General features: G+C 39.6%; 1 protein-coding gene across 2 annotated transcripts in view; it reads right to left on the bottom strand.

Moving 5' to 3' along the window:
* LOC109036617 (uncharacterized) overlaps nt 1–23145 on the bottom strand; it is a 168912-nt gene that overhangs the window by 52780 nt on the left and 92987 nt on the right. For both annotated transcript variants that reach the window (XM_019050957.2, XM_019050958.2), the window contains 2 exons: nt 15596–15707; nt 2645–2679 (listed from right to left, as the gene is read on the bottom strand). The gene's annotated coding sequence lies outside the window, so the exon portion shown is untranslated. The remainder of the gene's footprint in view (nt 1–2644; nt 2680–15595; nt 15708–23145) is intronic.

Here is a 23145-nt window from a genome sequence, read left to right as displayed (position 1 = left end):
ATTTCATTGAAGAGAGGGTATAATATAAATTGAAAATAATTATCAGTGAACGGAAAAAAATAAATTGATACGGGATATTAGCCTAGACATTAATTACACGTTAGATTTAAATAGAGAGATTTTAAGGTTTACAAAAATTCAAATGAAGAATGTATTCATAAAGCGAGACGTAAAAAATGGAAATTTTAAAATTTGTACGTTGGAGGATTTTGGCTAATAATTCATTACGTCCCAGCCGTTAAAATTTGACTTTTATGATAGCGATCGAAAGTACGCTGACTCTGAGGCAAAGGATTTTCTGTCACTACGGCATAGCAATTTATATATTCAACATTTCAATATTCAAACATTGCTAAATTTCCTTAGACATATCACAAATTTCTTAAAAAATCTGAGATTTTTTCTCTCGCGTTTGTAATAGTATTAACTCGGAATTAAGGCTCGCGTATCTGAAAAATTCAAAAAAGGATAATCACAAAATGTCTTAAAAATGAATATTTTATCTGAAAAAATTTGCGAAGTCCAGTTACTCATATGTATGACGTTCCTACTTAGCACGAGAAAAATATCACACGGCGTAACTGTCCCAGGACCTTACAGTTGCTGCAGAGATCGCGTCTAGTGGTGAGGCGCGTGAATGACTGAATATCGATATTTCCCCCTGTGAAGCTGTGGTAAAGAATCGAATAAGAAGGTGTTCGTTGCAAACACCCTGTCTATCGATCCTTTTTCATGGGTCAAAGTGGCATATCAATCGATACATCGCAATGCACACGTCTAGACGCCAATACTGTCAATAGAGTGCATGGACTTTTTCCTACCCAGGCGTTGAAGTCACCGTATAAATAATGTTACTATTAAACGCGCGCCGCTTATTACAGCCCCTGCTTCTCATAAAACAAGAACTATGTAGATTATAAATGCATCTTGACATCAAAGTGGTAGGTGAATAAAAGTAAGAAACGTAAATAAATAAAATATTAATGGTGAGCTAAGTAAAAATTTCGGAAGTCAAATAATGAGAAAACTTGCGCATGGACCTATAGGTTAAAAAAGTAATGACAACAAAAGTGAGGGCCCTCTTTCTTCTCTTTTTTCTAGCCATGAGGTAATATGGTAAGACATTTGAACTCTTCAGAGCTGTCTTTGACGGCTTTAATTTTTTCCACGAATTGGTGAAATATGGTTCTAAAGTCTTTTCTTGTCTAAACTGCACGCACTTTTAAGAGTCTCTGGCTGCATTTTTAAATGTTTTATCTTTGATAAAAATGTGGAGGATGACGACGTTAAGGAAAGAGGCGTTGAGTGCAGAATGGGCATTTCTTGGATGCGGCGTTTCAGAATCTCCAGTGCTAATATTTATTTTGAGGAGGAAACTATTGGGTGAATTTTCTGAAATTTTACGTTTTCAGCACTGTAAAATCATGAAGAATATTCAGTAAAATATACAACAGATTATATACATTTGCTTTAATTATACTGGATAAAACTACGGCGGAGATTTTGAGACTGCAACCAAGAAATGACCTTTCCGTACCCAGCAGCACTTCGATTATGTACATTAAAATATGACAAAGTAAAGAGTGAGGGAGAGGAGGGTGTAAGGATGAGAAAATGAGGCAAAAAGAGATAGAGAAATGTTGAGAGAGGGAAACTTTTTTATTTTTTCAAATGCATCATTCTGGTTGATTGAAAATTCTTCTAGAAAAAGTCTGGACCATGGATAGCGTTTAGTCCTATCGCTACTTTATAATCTTAGTATCTCGAGAGCTTTCATTTCCCTTCACTATCTTGCATCCTCCTCCCAAATCGCGATGTCCGAAACCGATTTCGTGGCCCAAACGCATCGACATCGTCCACGTCTCAGATTTTATGAGCGTGAAAACTGCTTTGCGCGATCAGTTTAACGACGCACATTCGCGTGTATAACACCTCATAAACAAGCAAACGAGATGATTTAATGGTTTTATGGGTCTATTGTTACCCACAAGCGGTAGTTTGGAGTCGTTTGAAAACTGACACACGTAGTCGTTTTACTGCGTGCCGCGAATAGGCGAACGCAATCCTGAATCCTGGATCGTCTCAGATTTCTCGCTACCGGTGATGCCCCCTAGTGATAAATCCAATAAACGCTAACCGGAACTTATTCCGTTGGGATCTTGTGCCGGCCAAAAAAAAATAAAAAATAAAAAAATTCGGCAATGGACCTTGGCACGTCCAAAGAAAAAGTGGAGTCTACTGACCATATTCTTCTTGTGACATCACGACTCATTCATAGAACATCTTTCAGGAAATTCCACCGAGGTTTCTATAAATGCAGTTGAAGATTTAATTTGATTAAACTTATCTTCAGTTCAAAAATTATGCTAAAAATATTTTCGTAATCGAATTCTTTTTCCAATTTATTTACAAATAAATTTTTGAATACAAGCAATTTCGCTTTAAACGGATAAATAATATAAGGGTTAGTTATCTTCGCGCTTCAATTTTTCATGTACGGTTGACTGAATATGATGCTCATGTTTCGGCAAAACTCACCAGAATAGGACATATTTCAAGGTATCATTGATTACTTTCGAAAGTAATTAAAAGTACTTTAAAGTATTTTAAGTAAATTAAATAAATATATTTTTGATGATCCTACCTGATTATCATGAAGGACGGTGAACTGTTGAATATCTGCAACAGAGGGGAGAAAATAATTTTAAAATAAATTACTGATAACATGTTTCAAAAATGTTGTAGCATGATTAACACAATTCTAACATCTCATATTCATTTTCCAAACATAAATTAAACACCGAAAAGAAGAAGAAGAAGAAAACGTGACCACGTTCAATCTAAAGGTAGTTTGACGATCGATTTTTTACGAATAGAATCCGAACTGCATTTACATATCGGAAAAATGGATAGGAAGGGAATAGGTAACCATTTAGAAAAAAATTAAAATGGAATCATCCATATTGCTTCATTGTTATCACTATACAAGGTAAATTGTTTCATATATTTTAATGCAATTTCAACCTAATTAGAAGTAGTAATATCCAGTGGCGTGGCGAGCTTTGCGATATATCGAATGATCTGCCATTTAAACCTATGGATAAGGATCGATAAACAGGGTGTTCGCAGCGAACACCTTAATAATATATTCTTTACCATAGGTTTAAATTACATATCAATCGATATATCGCAATTCACGCCACTACGCCACGCCACTGGTAATATCCTTTAAATAGTTTCAGTGTTATTATTTTCTTTAAATTTCGTGATTTTTTATTCATTAATTCAATATTGTTAAGTTGATATCCATATTCCACACTAATAATGATCACCAATTATTTATCTTTTGCTATCTTGCCCAAAAACATATGTTACACGCATCGAAATTCAAAAATACCTCCCTCCAAACATCCAACCATTAAACTCGGATGGTCCAAAAGTATAACCACCAAAATTTTAAAAATCTTTAGACAAGTAAATCTTAAAATTTAAGGTAAATTCCTGGTCTCCGATGTAAATAGTCTCGTTGCCGATTGTCGTAATAAATAATTAATCTTTGGTTGTACCATATTACACGAGCTTTGAAGTTTCTTTTTAAGTGGAGATATTGAGGAGGTAAGGATTTTAAACTTTTGAATTTTGACCGGCAAAAGTCAGTTTGAACAAATAAGGATTGAACGTTACTGTCACAAACGCCCTTGTTGATAAATGCTAAGTACTCAGGCGCCACAGAGAGGAAAACAACGATAATTTTTTCCTCTCTTCTACACCTTTTTCACAGAGCAGACACATTAAACTAGAGTATTAAAGTGGCGTTTTGTGTCGTCTCGTTTTGATTTTCATATTTCAAAGTCAGAGTTGTCAACTTCTCTGAAAATTTTAGGATACGATCATGTGAGTTGCGTGAGGGATTTTACATGTAACTTATTACAAAGAGCCTTACAACACTCCACTCTCTCTCCCCTCCCCCTCCACTCCCTCTTTTTTTATTTTTTTTAAAAATAATATTGTTGATAAAGCAACTCCGCTCTTTCATTTCCGACTTATGTGACCTTTTCAAACTGCGGATTTGCCAGACTAATTTTACGATCGGACACTTTTGGACGATTGCAAGTAATATGCCAATCTAAAAATGTATAGGAGGGGCCAGAGGAGTAACTAGACTGGAATTACAGCTAAAACATTTGAGCCTAAATTCAAAACTGCGTAATAAACCTTGTTTCCTAATCCTCACGTATGATACATATTAAACATTGAATGTACGTACAACCGGAGTATACGTGAAAAAAAATGATGATATAGTGTTCATTAGTCCATTCCTCTCTTCTTAAATGTCACACGAGCCAAAAAGGTTATAAAAGTCAAAGCCTCCTTTTACAGAGTTTGACAGAGTTTGCAATTCCCTGACAATTGGACTGCATTTTGCAATTTGGACCGATAAATTCTAGCTCATCTGAAAAAACAATTATGTTCATAGGAAACTAATGGCACATACGTTGTTTTTAAACCGGGCCGGAATTTTCAGTTCCTAATTGCAAAATGTAGTCCTATTGAAGACATGACAAGTGGTTGAGAAGGCATGATAGAAAATAGTTTTCAGACAAAATTTGTTGTTCAAAGTCTCAAACCCATTCTAAGAAGGAAATAAAGGTGATTTAACACATTTTTCCTGACATTTTCGTCATTTTCCCTGACTTTTGAAAATTCCCTGACATTTCCCAATTTTCCGGGTATTCCCTAACTGTGGGAACCCTGTAATTTGTACGGCTTCATAAAAGAAAATGAATGAAATATTGGCCACTTTTTGTGACGGTTTAGCGGTATTCACGTCTCTGATCCTTTTCTAACAAAAATCCTGGGGCTCAAGATACGTCTATGAGTGTAAATTATATTATTTTCCGCGGCATTGCAGCGTCGGCAGAATTTGAAAATTCCACCCGCGTAACCATGTAATTAAAACGCCGATAAAAATCAATCGAATTTTTTCTCGACGAAGTATTCGACTGATGATGTAGCGGAGAGTACTAAAATGGGCAGAGCCGGTGAGGATTAATAGCACTTGGCTATAAGCTCGGATCAGACGCCATAAATTGCCCGCCAAACTCAACCCAAAAGGAAACGTTGTCAAACTCAGGGATTGTGGATTTCAGTTGCAAGCGCGATGAGGTTCCACCGAATTTGCGCTGTTTGTCATGGTGCAAAGAGGTCAAGTGTCGTTACTATTTTAAAAATTTAACTTATGTCGACAAAATGTAGTTCGTAGTTTCCCGCACGAAGGAACTTAACTTCATTCATAGGTTGCCAAATTGACTCAAATAATTAAATTTTTTACGAGGAATGTAATCTTGCGATTGTTGTCCAAATGTTTCCTGATATTTGCATAAGATCTGAAAAAAACTTCTTTAAATTCCACATTAGAAATGCCCAGGATTCCTGGTAAAAATGCAATTTTTGAAAGGAAATTTGACAACGTTGAAATGTAATTTCGTTCTTTTGCCAGGGAAACGACGGTTTCAGCTGGAGCAAAAATCCTGCTACATACCTAGAGATTCAAAATTTTCATAACAAAATATGTCAAGACCGTTGCAACAATAGGGATTTACAGGGATATTTCCTCCTCGTGAAAGAGATGGATTATCTATCTTTCTGTCTCTCCCCCATGTTTCTTTCCCTCGCTCTCTCCTTTTAGTAGTGGCACCAGTCAAAATCTATACAGGTGGCTACTTTGTTCCTGAATACAAGTCAATATCCAAAAATAACTTATGCAGGTGGGATCATTCCTTTTCTCCTCTTATCAACCCGCTTTTATTGCTTTCACTTTATACCTCGATTGGTGTTTTATTTTTCTCTCACTTGACAAAAGTTCCTACCACCTGCACTAAACTGCTAATCTACGTTATTTAGATTATTGTCAACGAATGGTATCGCTGATTCCAGGCACTTACCATAGTTTATGCGAAAAATTTACAAGAGGAATGATACACCAATAGCCGGTATCGGAACACTGGAGGAAAGTGCTCGGAATACAAATTATACTGATTGCGGATGCATCGGGGCTGGTATTAAACCATATTACCTTCCTCCTCTATTTTACTGAATGGACAGTGCCCATGTGAACTATTAGCATAAAACAAGAAAACAAGAAAACACGTCGTAATTCAAAACGCGTCTTCGCCACCGCCCCCTCACCGCCCCTCACCACTCCCATTCGCTATTGCAGTTGTCCGCCTATTGTCTACATTACTGTGAATGGATCGTTTATTTATCAGGGTGAGATAGACCCACTACGTGGAAGTCAAACCAAGGCGGGGCGGGCCCTGATAGCACGGAGGGTCCAGCGGGCTGATTATTGAAATTGATAGACAAAGCGATTGACAAAGAAGACATAGGGAGTATGGAGTGATCCTATTGGTTGAAATGAGTGGTTCTCATAGAGTAAGGGAGTAAATGATGGACTAACTATCGGGTCTCTCGTGGGTTCGTTAGTTAGTCTATTATTTACCTCCTTTGTCCATTGCAACCACCCACTTCCACCAATAGGATCCCTTCAAACACCTTTCGTCTTCTTTGTCTATGGCTTTGCGTATAAATCTCAATAATCAGCCCGGTGTTACGTCATTAATGGAAATCAAACGCAATTTAAGGTTGATGAGTGGAACCAGGGCAGACGAAATGTGCAGGTACGATCTCCTGGAGGCAACCAGAAGTTGCTGAAACCTAAGAGGCTTGAGGCCACCGATCTTTATAAAAAAAGCATAATCCTTACGCAGATTGTGCAGTTGGGAATGTATTTCAGACTTTCCCGATACGCTCATCGTGATGTTTAAGCCATTTTCTATACGAAATATTTCTCCTTTTTGTTCTAGCTAAAGTTCGCAACAAGCCAATTGGCTCTCAAATTAGATCAGAAAATGTCAACAGACCAGATGCCTCGTCAAAGTAAACGAAATTGGCTCAGTCAACGAAAGCGCTCTTTTTTCCACGAGTAAATTTAAGAAAATGCATACGAATATCGAGGGTCGGACTGACGCAACTCTGAGGGTGCAGACCCTTAACCGGCGAAGGGGGCGCAATGTGATATTTTGCTCAGGAGTATGCGGGAACACCCTCCCCCCCTCTATCTCTCTCTCTCGGAAAGGTCGAAATTTTTTAAAAATCAAACTCTTCTAAGTAGAATTTTGACGATATTTTCAGGTTCAAAATCGATTAATTTTACAAAAGAAAATTCTGAAATTGAACGTAATAATAAAAGTATCGGAAGAATTGTGAGATGAAAAATTTAAAATCGATCAATCAAAGAAAAGCTATTCGGGGCATCCAAGCACCATTATCTCTGGAAGAAACAAGCCAGAGCTCAAGAGATCCAAAATCATGCCTTTGAAAACTGGAAGGTGGAAAATGAGGGTGACAAGAAAACAATAAATACTTCGGACCCTGTATATTGTATGAATAACTGATACAATACATTTTAAATTTAAATTTTCAAATGTTTAAACAAAGTGGGAACAATGAATATCAGGGCCAGATTAAGGGGGTGGCCACATGGGCCGCGGCCCATGACAGCAAATTTTGCAATTTTTTTAAATGTAGGTATAAAAAAAATGGGATTCAGAAAAAAAAATTATCAATGAGAAAAGGGGACAAAATCTCCCTTTCCTAAGAGTATAGTAATTTCTAATATTGTTGTTTTTCGGTGATACAAGAGACAGCATCTTTAATTAGTCGAATTAAGAGAAGGACTGAACAACGAGGACTTGAGATGAAAAGGAGAAGCCCTCGGCGCGGCGCGGCGGTCGGCATGTAACACATTTTAGCGCCTACAAGATTGCATGAATACTTCACGCATTGCGTCAGAAACAGTGCGGTCAGCAGCGGTCGGCGTGGAACGCATAGCGCCTACAAGACAGTAGGAATACTTCCCGCATTGCACCAAATACAGTGCGGTCAGCGCGGAGCGGCGGCGGAAGTTAAAATTATTAAACCACATTTATGTTTGTTCTTTCTTGATTTTTTCGTTCAATGCTTATAAATGGAAGGCCTTGTCCACAAAGAGATAGGTTTACAGGACTTAAATTTCGCTCAAAGTTCCGTGAACTTTCGCTAGTAGTGCTGACAGGGCTTTCGCAAAAAATGTGTCAAACACGAGTAAACGTGTTTTATGCACCCCGCTACCTCCGGCACGTTCACTTGATGGTTTTATTGATGTCTCAAAACGAATGGGAAGGGGGCGGCAAAATACAGGCGGCCCATGGGCGGCAAGTAGGTAAATCCGGCCCTGATGAATATACATACTACGTAGCTAAAGAAAAGAAAAATGAGACAAGGGGACAGAATACAGAATACACTTTCCTCTATAACTCCTATTAAAGCTTCTCTCGTTTACTTATAATTTTTAGGCATTTTTTTCTTTACTTATTTTCTTTTCTCCTTGCTTTTTATTTATTATTCTTTTCTTTTTTTTTCTTCTTCTTTTTTTCATTTTTTCTTTTCTATCTTTTCTCCTATTCTTCATTTTCTTCATTATCATTCTAGCAGCCGGAAGAGGGGCGTGCCTTCGGCGCGCTGAGGGGGGCGCATCTGCCAATGGCAGATTGGCCTTATGGTCAGTCCGACCCTGCGAATATCCTGACAAAGAACTTGACCCGAACACAACAGACCTCTAACTTTCAGTGAATGGAGAGGGGAGCCGAGGGTGCTTTTAGTTTCATTCATACATTGTAATTCTGCTGACAATGAGACCAAGAGCTAATTGAAAATGATGTGGGCGCGCTTCAGCTGTTTATTTTGCATGTCAACATAAAGTAAATGTCTTTGTGGCTACGAGATATTGCACTTAAGCGATGACGGATGTACAAGCATGACAAGAAGTCACCGACAATTACTCTAGCTCCGCTAATTATTTTAAAACTTATGATTAATTTGATAATAAGAAAACGAGAGAACTGTGTTTTAAGACGTAAAGACTGGCCTGACCCCTCCACCCAAATTTTTCAGAAAATAAAGTAAAAGTCAGAATGATAAGTAGATCACATTTATTTTTATTGAAAAATATTAGACTTTTCGTGTGGAAGGGTTACGTAAGATTGGACGTGAACCCTTTCACCCTCTTTCCAAGGTAAGGCAAGCTCAGACCCTCTTTTCTTAGTGGCTCAAGTAATATTTGAACGACCTCTTACCTTCACAGTTTGAGGGTTAAGCTGTTAGCGAAAAAAGTCTGTGGTTTCCTCGCGTGTGAGCTTTCCCGATAAACAAACGAGCATCCAAGCCCGATCCTGGCAAGCTTCCAAAAAACGAGAGGAGAAATTGGCGGTAAATTAGCGCAATTATAAGGTGGTAGCCCATTTAGAAACTCGCAAAATCCTCAAAGCACGTGTTCGTAGATTCAGAGGAGCCAAATTTTCCTAATTTGCATGCTTAACATACCTAATGGAGTTTAAAAGAAACAAATGGGAGTCGGGCCCTCTGACTGTTACGTAAAAAAACTCCTACTTTTCGCAATCCACTCATTAGTGATGTAGGTTTGCCCAATAAAAAAACTGTTCTTCCAATCAAGAAATGAAAATAAAATTAGCTTTGCAATGGCATAATCGGGCACTTCAATCATCGGCATGGCTTTTACATTACCTTTAATAAAGCGGGTAGGTAAACACAGATTTCACACATTGACAATGTTTTATCCATAGAGCTGGGCCCACTAATTTCATCAAGGTCTAAAAGATCATCAGTGATTTAGTGATTACCATAATCACTAAAATACACTTATATCCTACATATCGACGGTGTAAGTCGGCAATCACATAACTCTGTTCGCGAAGTCGCAGACTTCCTGTCATACTTTATTTTTTAAACGGAAAACTACTTAACGGCAATTCTTTGAAACTGCCGTGATTTTTCTTCTCTGTGCGAAGAAAATTCTGCAAACATCAAGGAATGATGACAATTTGTTCTACTTTAAAATGACACAGAAGCGGAGCTTTTCAGACACCGCAAACGAGATATGTGATCGCAGACTTACGCCGTCAATATATGTGCAAGTATCCGTGCGTAGTATGTCTTTTTAGTATAGACGAAGCATTAAAAGTGTTTGCAAGCAAGCGTTTTGTCATTTTGGATTCTCGCGGTACAACCCGCTGCTGCAGCGCTGCGGGTGAAGTGGTGAGGCCTAGAGAATCAAAACGCCTTCGCTTCCGTGCGTATGCAACACGGCCATCCGTAGAGCTCGAATAGTTGCATCCAGGCGTTATAATGAAATTTGCTTCATGCATCGTGCATGCTGTACTAACTGTCAACGAGAGTGACCTGCTTGTTTCTCTTACACCTCGTCTTAATTGCAACGTGGCCTCGATGAAGTAAACTATTCCTGTTTTGTTAGAAACATTTTCAATTTTCCAAAAAAAAAAATACTTTGGTTGTTTAGATTTAATCAAAAATTTCCCTTTTACAATGTGGTCTTCGGTCAGACACTTCCTGACTTCAGAACGACAGATGCGGCAGAGTCGTTTCATGGATACTACATCAAACAATTTTCGAGTAGGTGCCTTAACATATTTGTTTTAGCGGAATAAGAGTTAAAAGGAAATCCAGTCAGAAATATACGTGAACTTACGAAGTACAGTAGTACACACTGGGGAAAAAAACACATTCGATCTAAAGTCCAGACTCTTGAAAACATTGACAAGAAAATATACTCTTGATTCAATCAGATTTTTGTTTAAATCAAAAGGAAATCCGCTCAAATTAAGACGCTTGGTTCTTGATTTAAGCAAAAATCCGATTGAATCAATAGTATTTTTTCTTGTCGATGTTTTTAAGAGTCTAGACTCTGGATCCAATGTGTTTTTTTCCAGTGGTCTTGTCTTCCAAGCCCCTTGTTTCATTAAAATTTTTATTTTTTACTTAAATAATTTTTAAGCCTTGAAATCAATGTTAGAGTTGTTTTTTGCGACATAATCTCTAACTTTCTTCCCTTCATTTCCTAATATGATGATGTTGAATAAAAATTTGACACCACTGTGACACGACGCCCTAAAGTTGAGAGAGTGATGACGAGACGCGACGACACGACGACGCGAAGAAGCGTCGATCGCGCGGCGCGGTGGCGTCGCGACGTCGCGTCGCGTCCCGTCGTCGGCCGGTCAGGGGAGGACGAGATGGGAATGAGCGCCAAGGCGGGAAAATATGGGCCGTACATTGTAATCGGCCGAGTGTCAAAACACATACTTACTCTTACTGGCGTAAGAGCGTATCTCAAATTTCATGTGAACCCTGCTCTCCGTATAACTACATGCTTTCCAGGGCTCATGTGGAAACTGAAGTGCGCCCTTACATCAGGGGACCAACGACACATCCGTGTCCGCGTTAACTACACCGCATGTTTCGGTGTTCCCGCGAAAACATCTCTCATCCCGTAACAAGATCAAAGTCTCTTGTCGCTCAAAAGTGGATGGTTGGAGGGCGGTAAAAAAATATGCACTCTGCTGCCCTAGTGGCCTGATCTTAAGTAATATGTAACACGGAGGCTCGGAGGGAAGAATTGAATGAGACATGGTTGCCGACAGAGGGAATAAAATCTCATTTTAGCCGAGACTTCAACATGGGTGACTAGAAGCACCTCCTGGCAACGGCGCACGGTGGATCGAGTCGGTCGAAGAGGTCAGAGAGAAAATTTTTGACCAAAACTGCAAATTTTGATCACTGGAAAAAAAAAAAAAACACATTGGATCTAGAGTCCAGACTCTTAAAAACATCGATAAGAAAAAGAACTCTAGATTCAATCAGATTTAAGCTTAAATCAAAAGGAAATCCTCTCAAATTAAGAGGCTTGGTTCGTGATTTAAGCTTAAATCTGATTGAATCAAGAGTATTTTTTCTTGTCGATGTTTTTAAGAACCTGGACTGTAGATCTAATGTTTTTTTTTTTTTTCCCAGTGATGTTTGTTTCGTCACATTTTAAATTTTAAGGAGTGCTACTTGAGGAAAATATCACGAGGAAACCAATGAAACCACTTTTAGGTACTCAAAGTTTTGTATAAACGGAGTTATAAGCGTTTGAAGTTTCCACATTTTGTCCGACCTCTCCTATTTACTCGACTCACTGTGCGGCGCAGCGTGCGTGGAGTTCGACAGCAGTCGTTCGCCACTGAATGTAATTTCAGGAATTTTTTCAGGCCAGGCTGTGCTGCGACTGCTGCGAGCTTTCTCCCGCCTCATTTTCCAAAGTTTGCACGTGCAATTTTTGTATATTTAACACCCTGCTTCACCTGAGCAGAACCTGCGGGACAAAAGAAGCCTCTATTTTATTCATTACCTACTTAAATCGCTGGCCAAAAAATCAGTTTAATGGGCCTGTTCAAAACTTCAGCCGGAGCACAAGTTCCGTAAACCTATCTCTGTGTGGACAGGGCCTTCCATTTACATGAAATGCACGAAAATATTATGAAAGAACAAACATAAATATGTTGACGCTGTTAACAAAATATGCGCTGACCGTACTATGTTTGGCCCAATGCGTGAAGTATTCCTACAGTCTTGTATGCACTACGCGTTTCACGCCGACCGCTGCTGCACGCACTGCGTTTGACGCAATGCGTGAAGTATTCATGCAGTCTTGTAGGCGTGATGCGTTTTACAGGGGCGGACTGGCCATGGGGGCGGGGAGGCGATCGCCTCCTAACAATTGGCCGCGGAGGTCCCGAATGGGCCCCGCGGTGAATTTTTTTCGAGTCATCGTTTTTTTCCCCGTAATGTTGTCATTTTCCTATCCTTTTCTGTCACTAGAAGGCCCCAAAATCCTTGAAAATTTGTCTCTAAGAGACATGAAAGGTAGCCTAGAGCTATATGATAAAGGGGCCCCCGAAGAATCCTGAGAATGGGTTATTTTGAAGTTCAGGAACTGTGGAATTTTAACTCCAATAATGCTTGAAATTGCGTTTAAAAAGTGTGAAATTTTCAAAAATTTTCGGGGAGGGCCCCCGGACCTTCTTAGAGGGGCCCCCGAACGACAGGAGGGGCCCCACATTTAGGTCGCCTCCTAACTTTTCGACTACCAGTCCGCCCCTGGCGTTTTACGTTTTACGCTATGCGTTCTCGCTGCTGACCGCAGCGACCGCACTGCCTTTGACTCAATGCGTGAAGTATTCATGCAGTCTTGTAGGCGCTATTATGTGTTACATGCCGACCGCACGTCGCGCCGAGGGTTTCTCTTGTTCATCTCAAGTTCTCGTCATCATTGCTCTCTGCGCCGCGCCGTTCCAGGCCAAATTCTGTGTTCGGTTTCTCTCTTAGTCTTAACTCGACTAATTAAAGGTGCTGTCTATTGTATCACAGGAAGACGACAAAATTAGAGATATACTCTCGGGAAATGAGAGATTTTGTCACTTTTTCTCGTTGATAATTTTTTCTCTGAATCCGATTTTTAGTTATAGCTACACTTAAAAAAATTGCAAAATTTGCCGTCCCCTAAATTTGCTGCCATGGGCCGCGGCCCATGTGGCCACCCCCTAAATCCGGCCCTGCCTCTTTCGGACGTTCTTGGCTCACCATAGTTTCTCGAAGCTCGACTATACCTACTCATTTTACACTTTGCCGGCAAAACAAAGAGAGCAAAAGTAAAATAAATAAATTAAGACAAGCTCTTAATAACGATTCACTCACGTTCCTGCAAATGAATAATTACAGAATGGCTCTTGGGTACCTAGAGTAATTCGAGTCTAATCGATTGATGAATTGGTACTCAGCCCAACTAACACCCCGCGGACCGCCCGGCGCGTCGGAGCGGTGATAAATTGGATGGTAACTGACCTATCGTTACTATTAACGAAATAAATGCGCGGTGCTGCCTTGACCGGCTGGGGGATAAAAGAGAGCTACGCCCAAATTGGAGGTTGCGCTTGCCTCCCGAAGCCTAGAGCTGAGTAATTTGTGAAAGAGGAGAGGAAATATAAGTAATACTCTCCCGGTCTCAATTATGACACGTCTTACTGGATTTGCTGGGAAAATTTATGTAATGTCTGAATTCTTACTAATTTGTCTACGAGTATTTGCGACCTAAAGATGACCGATGATTTTAAAATTGAACGAATATGGCCCTTGCGCTGTTAAAAATCGAGGAGTGGATTCAGTACCGCACAGCGGATCGAGTCAACAGGAGAGGTCGGACAAAATTTGGAAACTTTAAACGCTTATAACTCCGTTTATACAAAACTTTGAGGTTCCAAAATTGGCTCCATTGATTTCCTAGAGAAATTTTCTTCTAGAGACAGCCCTTGAAATTAAAAATGTGACAAAATAAACATCAAAATTTGCAGTTTCAGTTAAAAATTTCACGTCCAACCTTTTCAGTTGACTCAATCCACTGTGTGCCGGAGTCTGTATCGCGCCCAAAGACCCCGAGTGCAATGAAAGCGAAGTAAATTAGCGCCATAAAAATGTTTGACACTGACAAGTTTTGATTCGCCGGATCACGCATTTCGACGGCGAGGCGTGAATGATCGATTATAGATATGATCCCTTTGAAGTAATTGTAAAGAATCGATTTTTAAGGCGTTCGTTGCAAACACCCTGTTTATCGATCCTTTTCCATAGGTTTAAATGGCACATTAATCGATAAATCTCAAAGCATACCACGCCACTGACGTATTTTATCAGTTTTCGCGGTTGAACCAAATTCAGCGTGCTTGAATCTTGCAACCCTGGGGGAAATCGAATCGTCTTATGTCAGAGGCAAAGCCCACGGCAAAATTTGCGGCGCGGAACTTCGCAAAAATCAATCATCGCATCAATTATTCACCTCTGCAAATGCGTGTGAGGCCGCTTTCATAATTTTTAATTAAATTTTAACCTTTGCACGTTTGCCAAATCTTCACTTGATCAAGCGACTTACCTTGAGGAAAAATGTCTAATTCTCATAATTCGGTGGTTTAGAGGCGAAAAGTTAGGGCTTAGTTTCCGAGGAATCGAGTTGTGTACATTCTTAGAAGGGTCCTTTGCGTGTAAAACAATTTGATAGATAGCCATATTCTAACTCTGCGATGAAAGATAGATTCCAAAAATTATTCTAGATAAGGGGGATTGCCTGCGGTTTTTCCTTGGTGCCTGAAATCAATGTGTATATTTCGCTGCATAGAATCTCCGAGTTCCTCTCACGTAAAATTGAAACCAGTTACCCCTGGTTACGTGACTCGATTCCGGAGTTTGACCAGTAGGGCCTCATGCTTGATTAGAGCGCATTCGGCGTCTTTTGGTGACACATTGAGTTCGTGTGCCACTCATTTCGAGACTACTTTACTTAAAAGCGTCTTCGCATTCAGAATGGTTTGGAGTAAGTGGGTCCCCACTATAAACCCGGGGTGCTTTCCATCTAATACGCTGGAGACCTTGCGATCGTCCAACTCCAAGTCGGCGAGATTCGTCCCCGAAGTAATTTCACTCGTTCTCATTCCTATCTGTCGCAAAGATTTCTTACAGTATCTAGCTCTGAAAATACAAAATTTTGCTCCTTATTATTTCTGTCCGATATTGAAAACCTGAAAGTAATTTATATGATGGAGTAGAACTGTGCTCAAAAAACAAAATGCAATAATGAGGTGTTTCTCACCATGAAAATGTCGTTATTTTTCGTTACAAGGAGCACATCACATTCTCATGTTTGCAGGCTGAAAATTTCACCATTTACTTCCAGTATTCGGGATCCAAGTTGCTGCAAGCCCCTGCACAAAATGAAATAAAAAAATTGGATAAATAATCATGATAAAACGCAAGGAGCTACTATAACTGTTTCTAACACTGATTGGACTTAATTTTTCAATGTAAAGAACTACAGTTTTTGGTTCGGTTTAGAAGCAACCTATATGTACCATTATTTTCCCTACACACGTAAGTGCTTTTACGGGTGAGTCAGAAATTGAAGTTCCTAATTGCAAAATGTCGTTCTAATTTAATCTCAAATTGCTTCGAATTTAGGATCTCAAGAAAATTGAAATGAAAAAATCATGGTTGTATTATTTTAAAAATGTGATTTCTAGTTGAGTGTAATGATATATTAATTGTGAACGTGAAACTTTTACTATTAAAATAAAATTTGATCCGACGTTGCTTGAAAAGTTGAATAAAAAGTTCGATTATGCGTGACTGGAGTTTCAGACTCGGAGCAATGATCGATTTCATTCATCCGCAGAAAATTTCTCGATGAATTTCCAATCCAGTGTGATTGAACTCAATCACGGAAGGGTCCGCAGGTCCATCTTTGAATGCGGTTAAATTAGCAGAACGAGGAGGTGCGGAGGGGGGGGGGGGGATGGGGCTGTCGGCTTGAGAGAGGTCGGCTCCTCGAGGCGAAATTTCGGTCATTGTTTCATGACGCAAAGGTGATTGACCAGAAAATCGACGAAAATGACGAAATTGGAGAGACGCCAGGAAGGTATCTGTGAATTGGGATCCGAACAGAGCAGCATGGTCTACAAGAGTCTAGCATGCATTCGGTCGGTGGATTATCTCATTATTGTCCGGTGCGTTGCCGTTTCGGGTGCCGCGCGTGGACAGATCGGCCGTGCTAAGGAAAAACGCCGTATGAACCTTCAGGCGTTGCCAAATTGTCTGTGATAAAATACGAATTCCCTGGTAGACTTATGAATATTTTTCTTCCAATTTTTCAGAGAATTTTGTTCGTGTTTTGATCTAAAGTTTCGGAAAATTTTATGGAAAAATATTCATAATTTTCCTCAAGAACAAACATTTTATCAAAGGAAATTTGGCAACTCTCGAATGTTCATACGGCGTTTTTCCTAAGCATGGCAGAGATCCCGCCGTTGAGGATTTCAAATGACGACACTGCAATGGTCTTCTCCTTTTCTGACTGCAAAGGCTATTAACATGTGTAATTTGTTTGGGGACTCTCCAGTGGCGTGGCATGAATTGCGATACATCGATTGTTATGCCATTTAAACCTATGTAAAAGGATCGATAAACAGGGTGTTCGGAGCGAACACCTTGATAATCGATTCTTTACCATAGGTTTAAATTACATAACAATCGATAAATCGCAATTCGCGCCACACCACCGGGACTCTCGCAAACGCGGATGAATAATTTATGCTGCAGTTGTCAGCGGATTATTCGAATGCTCCTAAAGGAAGATATAATTAATGAAATTGTCCTTTGCGGGCACCGGACAGTGGCGACGGAGAAACTTCATAATTTGCAACAAAGTCTGGAAAGGCATACTGAAATGGACGCACTTCTGCCAAACGGAACTATGTGCATTATGGCATGAGCCCTGTTATGCATTTATACTTATGGGTCGCAGGGCTCATGTCTTAATGCACATAGTTCCGTAGACCCAGCACTATCTTACCACCTTGTTTTAAAATGATTAAATAAGATCAAAATATCACCGAAAAATTTCATTGGAGAACCAGCCGATACTTCCTCAGTGGGTGTCTAGAAAACGCCACTGGAACTGAGTTAATTCGATGCACTTAAATAGTGGTTTTTTTTCTTATTTCTCGTCAAATTTTGAAACTTGACAAGAAAAACAGAGCTAACATCAGAATCGTCCGGTAGAACTTCACCTAATTTACTCCAAGGCAAGATCGAGGCGACACAAATCCTGAGATAACTATTGCTGCACAGATGATGTTTTCTGGTCTACATCGAAAATTGAAGGGGAAATAGCAATGAGTGTAAACTCAGTATCTTCTTAGAGTCAATCTTGCCTCCTCTAAATTTTCGATCAGAAGACGCCATTGTGAAGTTTCGGAATTTTTGAATGGTTCCGAGTCTCTCAAGGAATAATGCATCGTTCATAATAGTGAAATTCTCTTTTCAAATCGATAGATGAGAAGAAATAGATCCATGATAAACTTCGACCGCCTTAAGATATTCACGTATTCGACTTTAACAGTCGAAAAGGGGGAAAAAAAGGAACCCGATCTGGTTACGACAACGTGGCATAACGTACACCGACGATACTAATTCAGTTTGTAACACGGTGTTTCGTATCCTATAATTCAATAAATCCAATAAAAATCGACCACGCATAAGAATTAGGCTCATAATGAGACGATTTAATAAAAGCCGAGAGACTGAATTGAACTCAATCTAGATAATGAAACAACTGGACAATGTTAAGCAAAGGGAAGCTAGATGCGTTTCAGAATGGACCCTCCATTGTTTAGGGCCTACCATCATCGAGGCTCATTCTAGAAAAAAGATAGGAGTCTTTGGCATAACGCTGTCCGAGTGAGAAAAGGAAGAATCGATGACCGTTGGCGAGACTCGATTTTATGGTTTTTTAATGAGCCCGGCCTCTGACCAATAAATCCGATCTATAAGTGAGTATTTAGAAAAAATAAATATTTATGACGCCAATAAAAGCGGATAGCGTAATAATCATAAAACGGTATCTATTCGAACCCGTGATTTGAATTTGTTCCCCGCGTGTCCAATCGTGGACGCTGCCTTTAATAAACAACTAATCTGAAGATGGAGCTATGAGAGGCGGATTTGTTGCTTCTGCGGTTGTCGCGTCGGAGATGAGCTTTCGCGCATGTGATCCGCGACCGGACATGTAATCACGGCTGCCGTTTTCTCACTGTTGACATATTTTTTTTCGCAATTGCTCGAGGACACAGAGGCAAAACAGCCCATTTAATTTTCACGCGAATGTGGCATCACTGCTGTCGGCTAGCATGTATTTTTTGACCGTTGAAAGAACTTGTTTCGTGAACATATTCCTCTCAGCAGGATTGTTTTATGCCAGTGTGTGTTTTACGATTTGAGTTCTCTAAACGAATGACTATCCCCCGCATCCCTTTTCGACTGACATGTCTGAGAGGAAAAAATTTCAAATCAGTCACTTACATAATTAAATAGTGTAAATTCAAAACGTCTCAGATGTAGCTAACAGTGCAAGTGGCATCACTGTGTGCACGCCAAAAGGCGGACAAATCAGGACACTTGTGCGAATTTTAACTGCCAAAAGAGAAATATTCTCGGTCAAAATTAAGGGGCTTGGAGGACAAGGCGTATAAGTGCAGTTTTTGCTATTTCGAGACATACATGTTTAAAGTTTCGAAATTACGTGGATTCTTATGGCGGAAAGAAAGTTCAAACTGACTTCTTGATGCTCGAAAATTGGAATTTGGGAGCAAATTCACAGAATATGCATTAAGATTTGTTTTACTTATTGAAATCATTAATATCTCAATTTTTTCAAAAACTGCAGTTATACGCCTTGTCCTCCAAGCCCCTCAATTCTAGGTCGTAAATCCACCTCGATTCTTTAGCATTGATGCGGTAGCTTTCACATTTTAGAGAGACCCGATGGCACGTAGAATGTTTTGAATCTCTACTCTTCGATTATACCGGAGGGAGAGACAAGAGGAATAAGAAGATGAAGTTGGAAGAGTTTGTGATAAACTTTTTATTAGATCGGAGTCATCTGCCTAGACTTTGAAAGGCTCGGGTGAAACTGTAGCAGAGGGAAAGAAAAAGAAACTCCATTTGAATTAGATGAGGCCTCCATTTTATATTTCTTACAAAACAGTTTCCGTTGTTTAAAAACTTGCTTATTAGATGTTTTTAACAAATTCCTTTTAAATCAATGTGAAATTTTCGCGGGTAATTTTTAATGCTAATTCCTTTTGATTTAAATATGCATTTTCTTTGGTGAAAGTTCATATTTTGAGTTCTGTGAAATTAATGCTTGATGGACCAAGAAATCTCCAAAATATAATTTGAAATCAACACTGCAAAGGAAACGTATTTTCCCGATAAAACTCGAATCGAAACAAATTATATTTTTCTCTCTCTTCGCCATTGATCAAACTTTAGGACAGACCTGTATCGATCAATCAGACTGAAGGTTTAAAAAGCAGATGCTCAGTGACAGTGACGCTGGTGGTCTTTGCAAGAGTCGTGCGGCTTCCTGGAACATGTCCTAAACCCAGGTCATTTTTATAAGCACTGTCACTCGCGCCCGAGGGTTACTTTCAAACCTGTACCGCAATACATCGATTTCCTCTCGATCTTGGCCGGTGACATTTACAGACAAAAGCGATCGAAAGGTGGGCAATTTTCAGAGTAAATTCACGCGGGTTACTTTCCCTGACTAGTAAATCGCGAATGACCACTCATACAGAAAAAGGAAGAAATCGCACGCAGTACAATTTTATTGTGGTAAAGCTGTAAAGCCAAAGGTTAACGGTCAACAAAGCGTTGCAAAGCTGGTCATTTTCACACCGAGGAAAGATCCACGGTGAAATTTCCGACACAGTACTGCCGTGCTAAGGAAAAACGTCGTATGAACATTCGATTGTTGCCACATTTTTCCGAATAAAACATGTATTTTCGAAGAAAGGTATGAAAATTTTTCCGTAAAAGTTTGGGATTTGTTAGATCAAGTTGCGAACAAAATTATCTGAAACATTCGAAAAAAAATATTCAAAGTTTTTCCAGTAAATTCGGTTTTTAGTAAAGGCAAACCGGCAACGTCTAAAGGCTCATACGGCGTTTTTCCTTAGCAGGGCAGAGTAGTGATAATACGCAGCCATTTTACTGCTCGGCAAAGTAGCTTTACAATCTGTTTAATTTATGATAATTTTACGGTCCTTTGTCAAAAGAATAGGGGGAGCACAGTAAAATATTAGCCAACTCCTATAAAAAAATGAATAAACCGTCCCGCTACTGGACTTAATCACTGATTATCTCCCTGTACGGGAGTCGAATCTACTTACTGAAAATACGAGCTACAGATTTAATGTTTTTACGTGGAACCGTAAGTACTTGAAAAATCTTTCTCTCAGCCTCTGGTTTCCATTGAACCTGGAATCGATTGTTAAAAATAAAAAAGTGGAAAGAGAGAGTAGAAGAGAGAGAGAGGAGCGGAGGAAGGAATACCTAACACTTATTGCCTCCTATATTTACCACCGTGGATTCCAGCCGATTTTCTCCGAAATTGGGATCAGTGATAATTTTTGGCAAGTTTTAATAAGGTTTAAATCATCTTATATGTCATAACTCTACATTTTCTTGACCGCTTGATGCGACCATAAACTTCTACTCAGCTCGGTAAAAGTCAAAGCGAACGAGAAATCCTACCGCGCATTTGTGTGAGGTCGTCAGTTCTTATATTAAGATATGTCGATCAAAGTCAGTCATTCACAGTAACGACAATAATAAAACCCCAAAGATTGAATGCCTTTTGCACTAAGCCTGACTGGATTCGAGGAAAAACGCGGATGTCAGATCAAAGGGACGGAAAATTTCAAAAATGAGGGGGCAAATTAACTGCGTTATAGCAAGTGGAGTTTATCAAACTCACGGCATGGGACTTGATGATCATTTTAATTGTTCCTTGACTTGTTTTAATGTGGAACAGGGAACACCAATCGGTCGTAGAATGGCAGGTTCCCCGAAATTTTTCTTGTTTATTGGTTCGAACTTATATTTGATGTTTTATAATAAGAACAAGCACTTTAAATGAAACATCAGTATTTTTTTTTTTTTTAGTGTGTTACTATCAAGTCCGCACGTGTCATTCAAACTTGAGCACGAAATCCTGACTGGGTTGCAGAGGCGAGGCGTGAATGATCGATTATCGATATTTCCCCATTTGAAGCTATGGTAAAGAATCGATTATTAAGGTGTTCGTCGCCAACACCCTGTTCATCGATCCTTTTCCATAGGTTTAATCGGCAGATCAATCGATAAATCTCAAAGCACGCCTCGCCACTGCTGGGTAGCCAGGAACTTGATGACTTCAGTCGTGACGGAGTGGTGGCTCCCGGAGATTCGGAGCCAGAAAACGAATCTGCTTTAAGGAGCAAGAATTCGTTCAATATGGAGTTCGGAATTCGGCAGACTGGCTTTTGCGCTTCGACGGGAATGGTTGCCGAATTTCCCGTAATCTCGTGGAATTTGCGCAGATTCTTGCCGAAGATGAAGTAAGATGAAGGTTTCTTCATTGCTTCAGGTTTTTTCAAAAGTTTGCTTTGCGACTGAAACAAAATTATATTCGTCGGAGTTTTCCATAACGCCACAACCCGGAAATCAGCCCCTTTTCAAGAAATTGATGGGTATGTGTCATTCATGAAGAAAAAGAGCACGAGGTTGTTAGATAATATGGACATTTCCAATTGATTGCGTTAGTACCCCCAAACAATTGTGGTAGTACCCTAATAGAGTAGGTTGCTGACCCAAATGTTGCGGTACTATCACAATTAATTGGAAATTTCCATGTCATCCAACAAATTAGGGTATGGTACCACAATGTCAGGGGATAATTTCTAATACTTCCTTTCTTATGTTCGCATCCGAAGTCTTCCAGAGACGTAAACCACACTTATCAGCTTTCCAGAATGCGACTATTTCAACACTTAGGGTCGTGTTTTGTCTAATCGGTGAAAAAAAGACTAACTCGATCTATGGTTCGAGATAAAGTGCGAAGAAGGTAGAGTATTGACATGTCTATGCCGCTCTTTAGTCGGATCATCAATTGCAGACTTTCTTGATTCAATTGGAGTTTTGCATGAATCCAAATGGAATTCGCTTACATTAAAAGACTTGGCTCTTGATTCGAGCAAAAATTCGATTAAATCGAGCGTATTTTTTCTTGTCAATTTTTTTTAGAGTCTGGAATCTGGACCCAAGAGACTTTCTTCCAGTAATCAACGCTATAGGACCCATTACTGTGCTACATGATAACATTTTCTGTGGAATATTCCGGTAGCACAAAATAGGGATATTTTTGCGATCTTTCCATGTCGTATTCCTCGATTGTTCATTTGGACCGCGTTAAGCAGAAAGGAACCAAGCCACATCAGAATTGGGCAATTTAATGTTTTACATGAAAATGGTTGTGTGGTTTTTTGTGCAAATTTCAGTGAATTTTCTGCATAGTGCGAAGCAAAAATTCCTTTAAATTTCGAAGGAATCCGTACAAACGCTCTCATGTAAAACATGAAATTGCCCAGTTAAATTCGGCATTAGATGATATTGCTTGGTTCCTTTCTATTAAACGCCTTCCATCCCCCCCCCCTTCATCAATTTCGAATTTTTCACGGTATCATCTAAAATTGTTGAATTTGAGAGATATTTCCTTTGGGCCGGCCTCGCGCCGTTTATTATTGAGACGGCGTGCGATTTTTT

Source organism: Bemisia tabaci, chromosome 5 (assembly GCF_918797505.1).
Source record: "Bemisia tabaci chromosome 5, PGI_BMITA_v3".
NCBI lineage: Eukaryota > Metazoa > Arthropoda > Insecta > Hemiptera > Aleyrodidae > Bemisia > Bemisia tabaci.
This window is presented reverse-complemented; position numbering and strand designations above follow the sequence as displayed.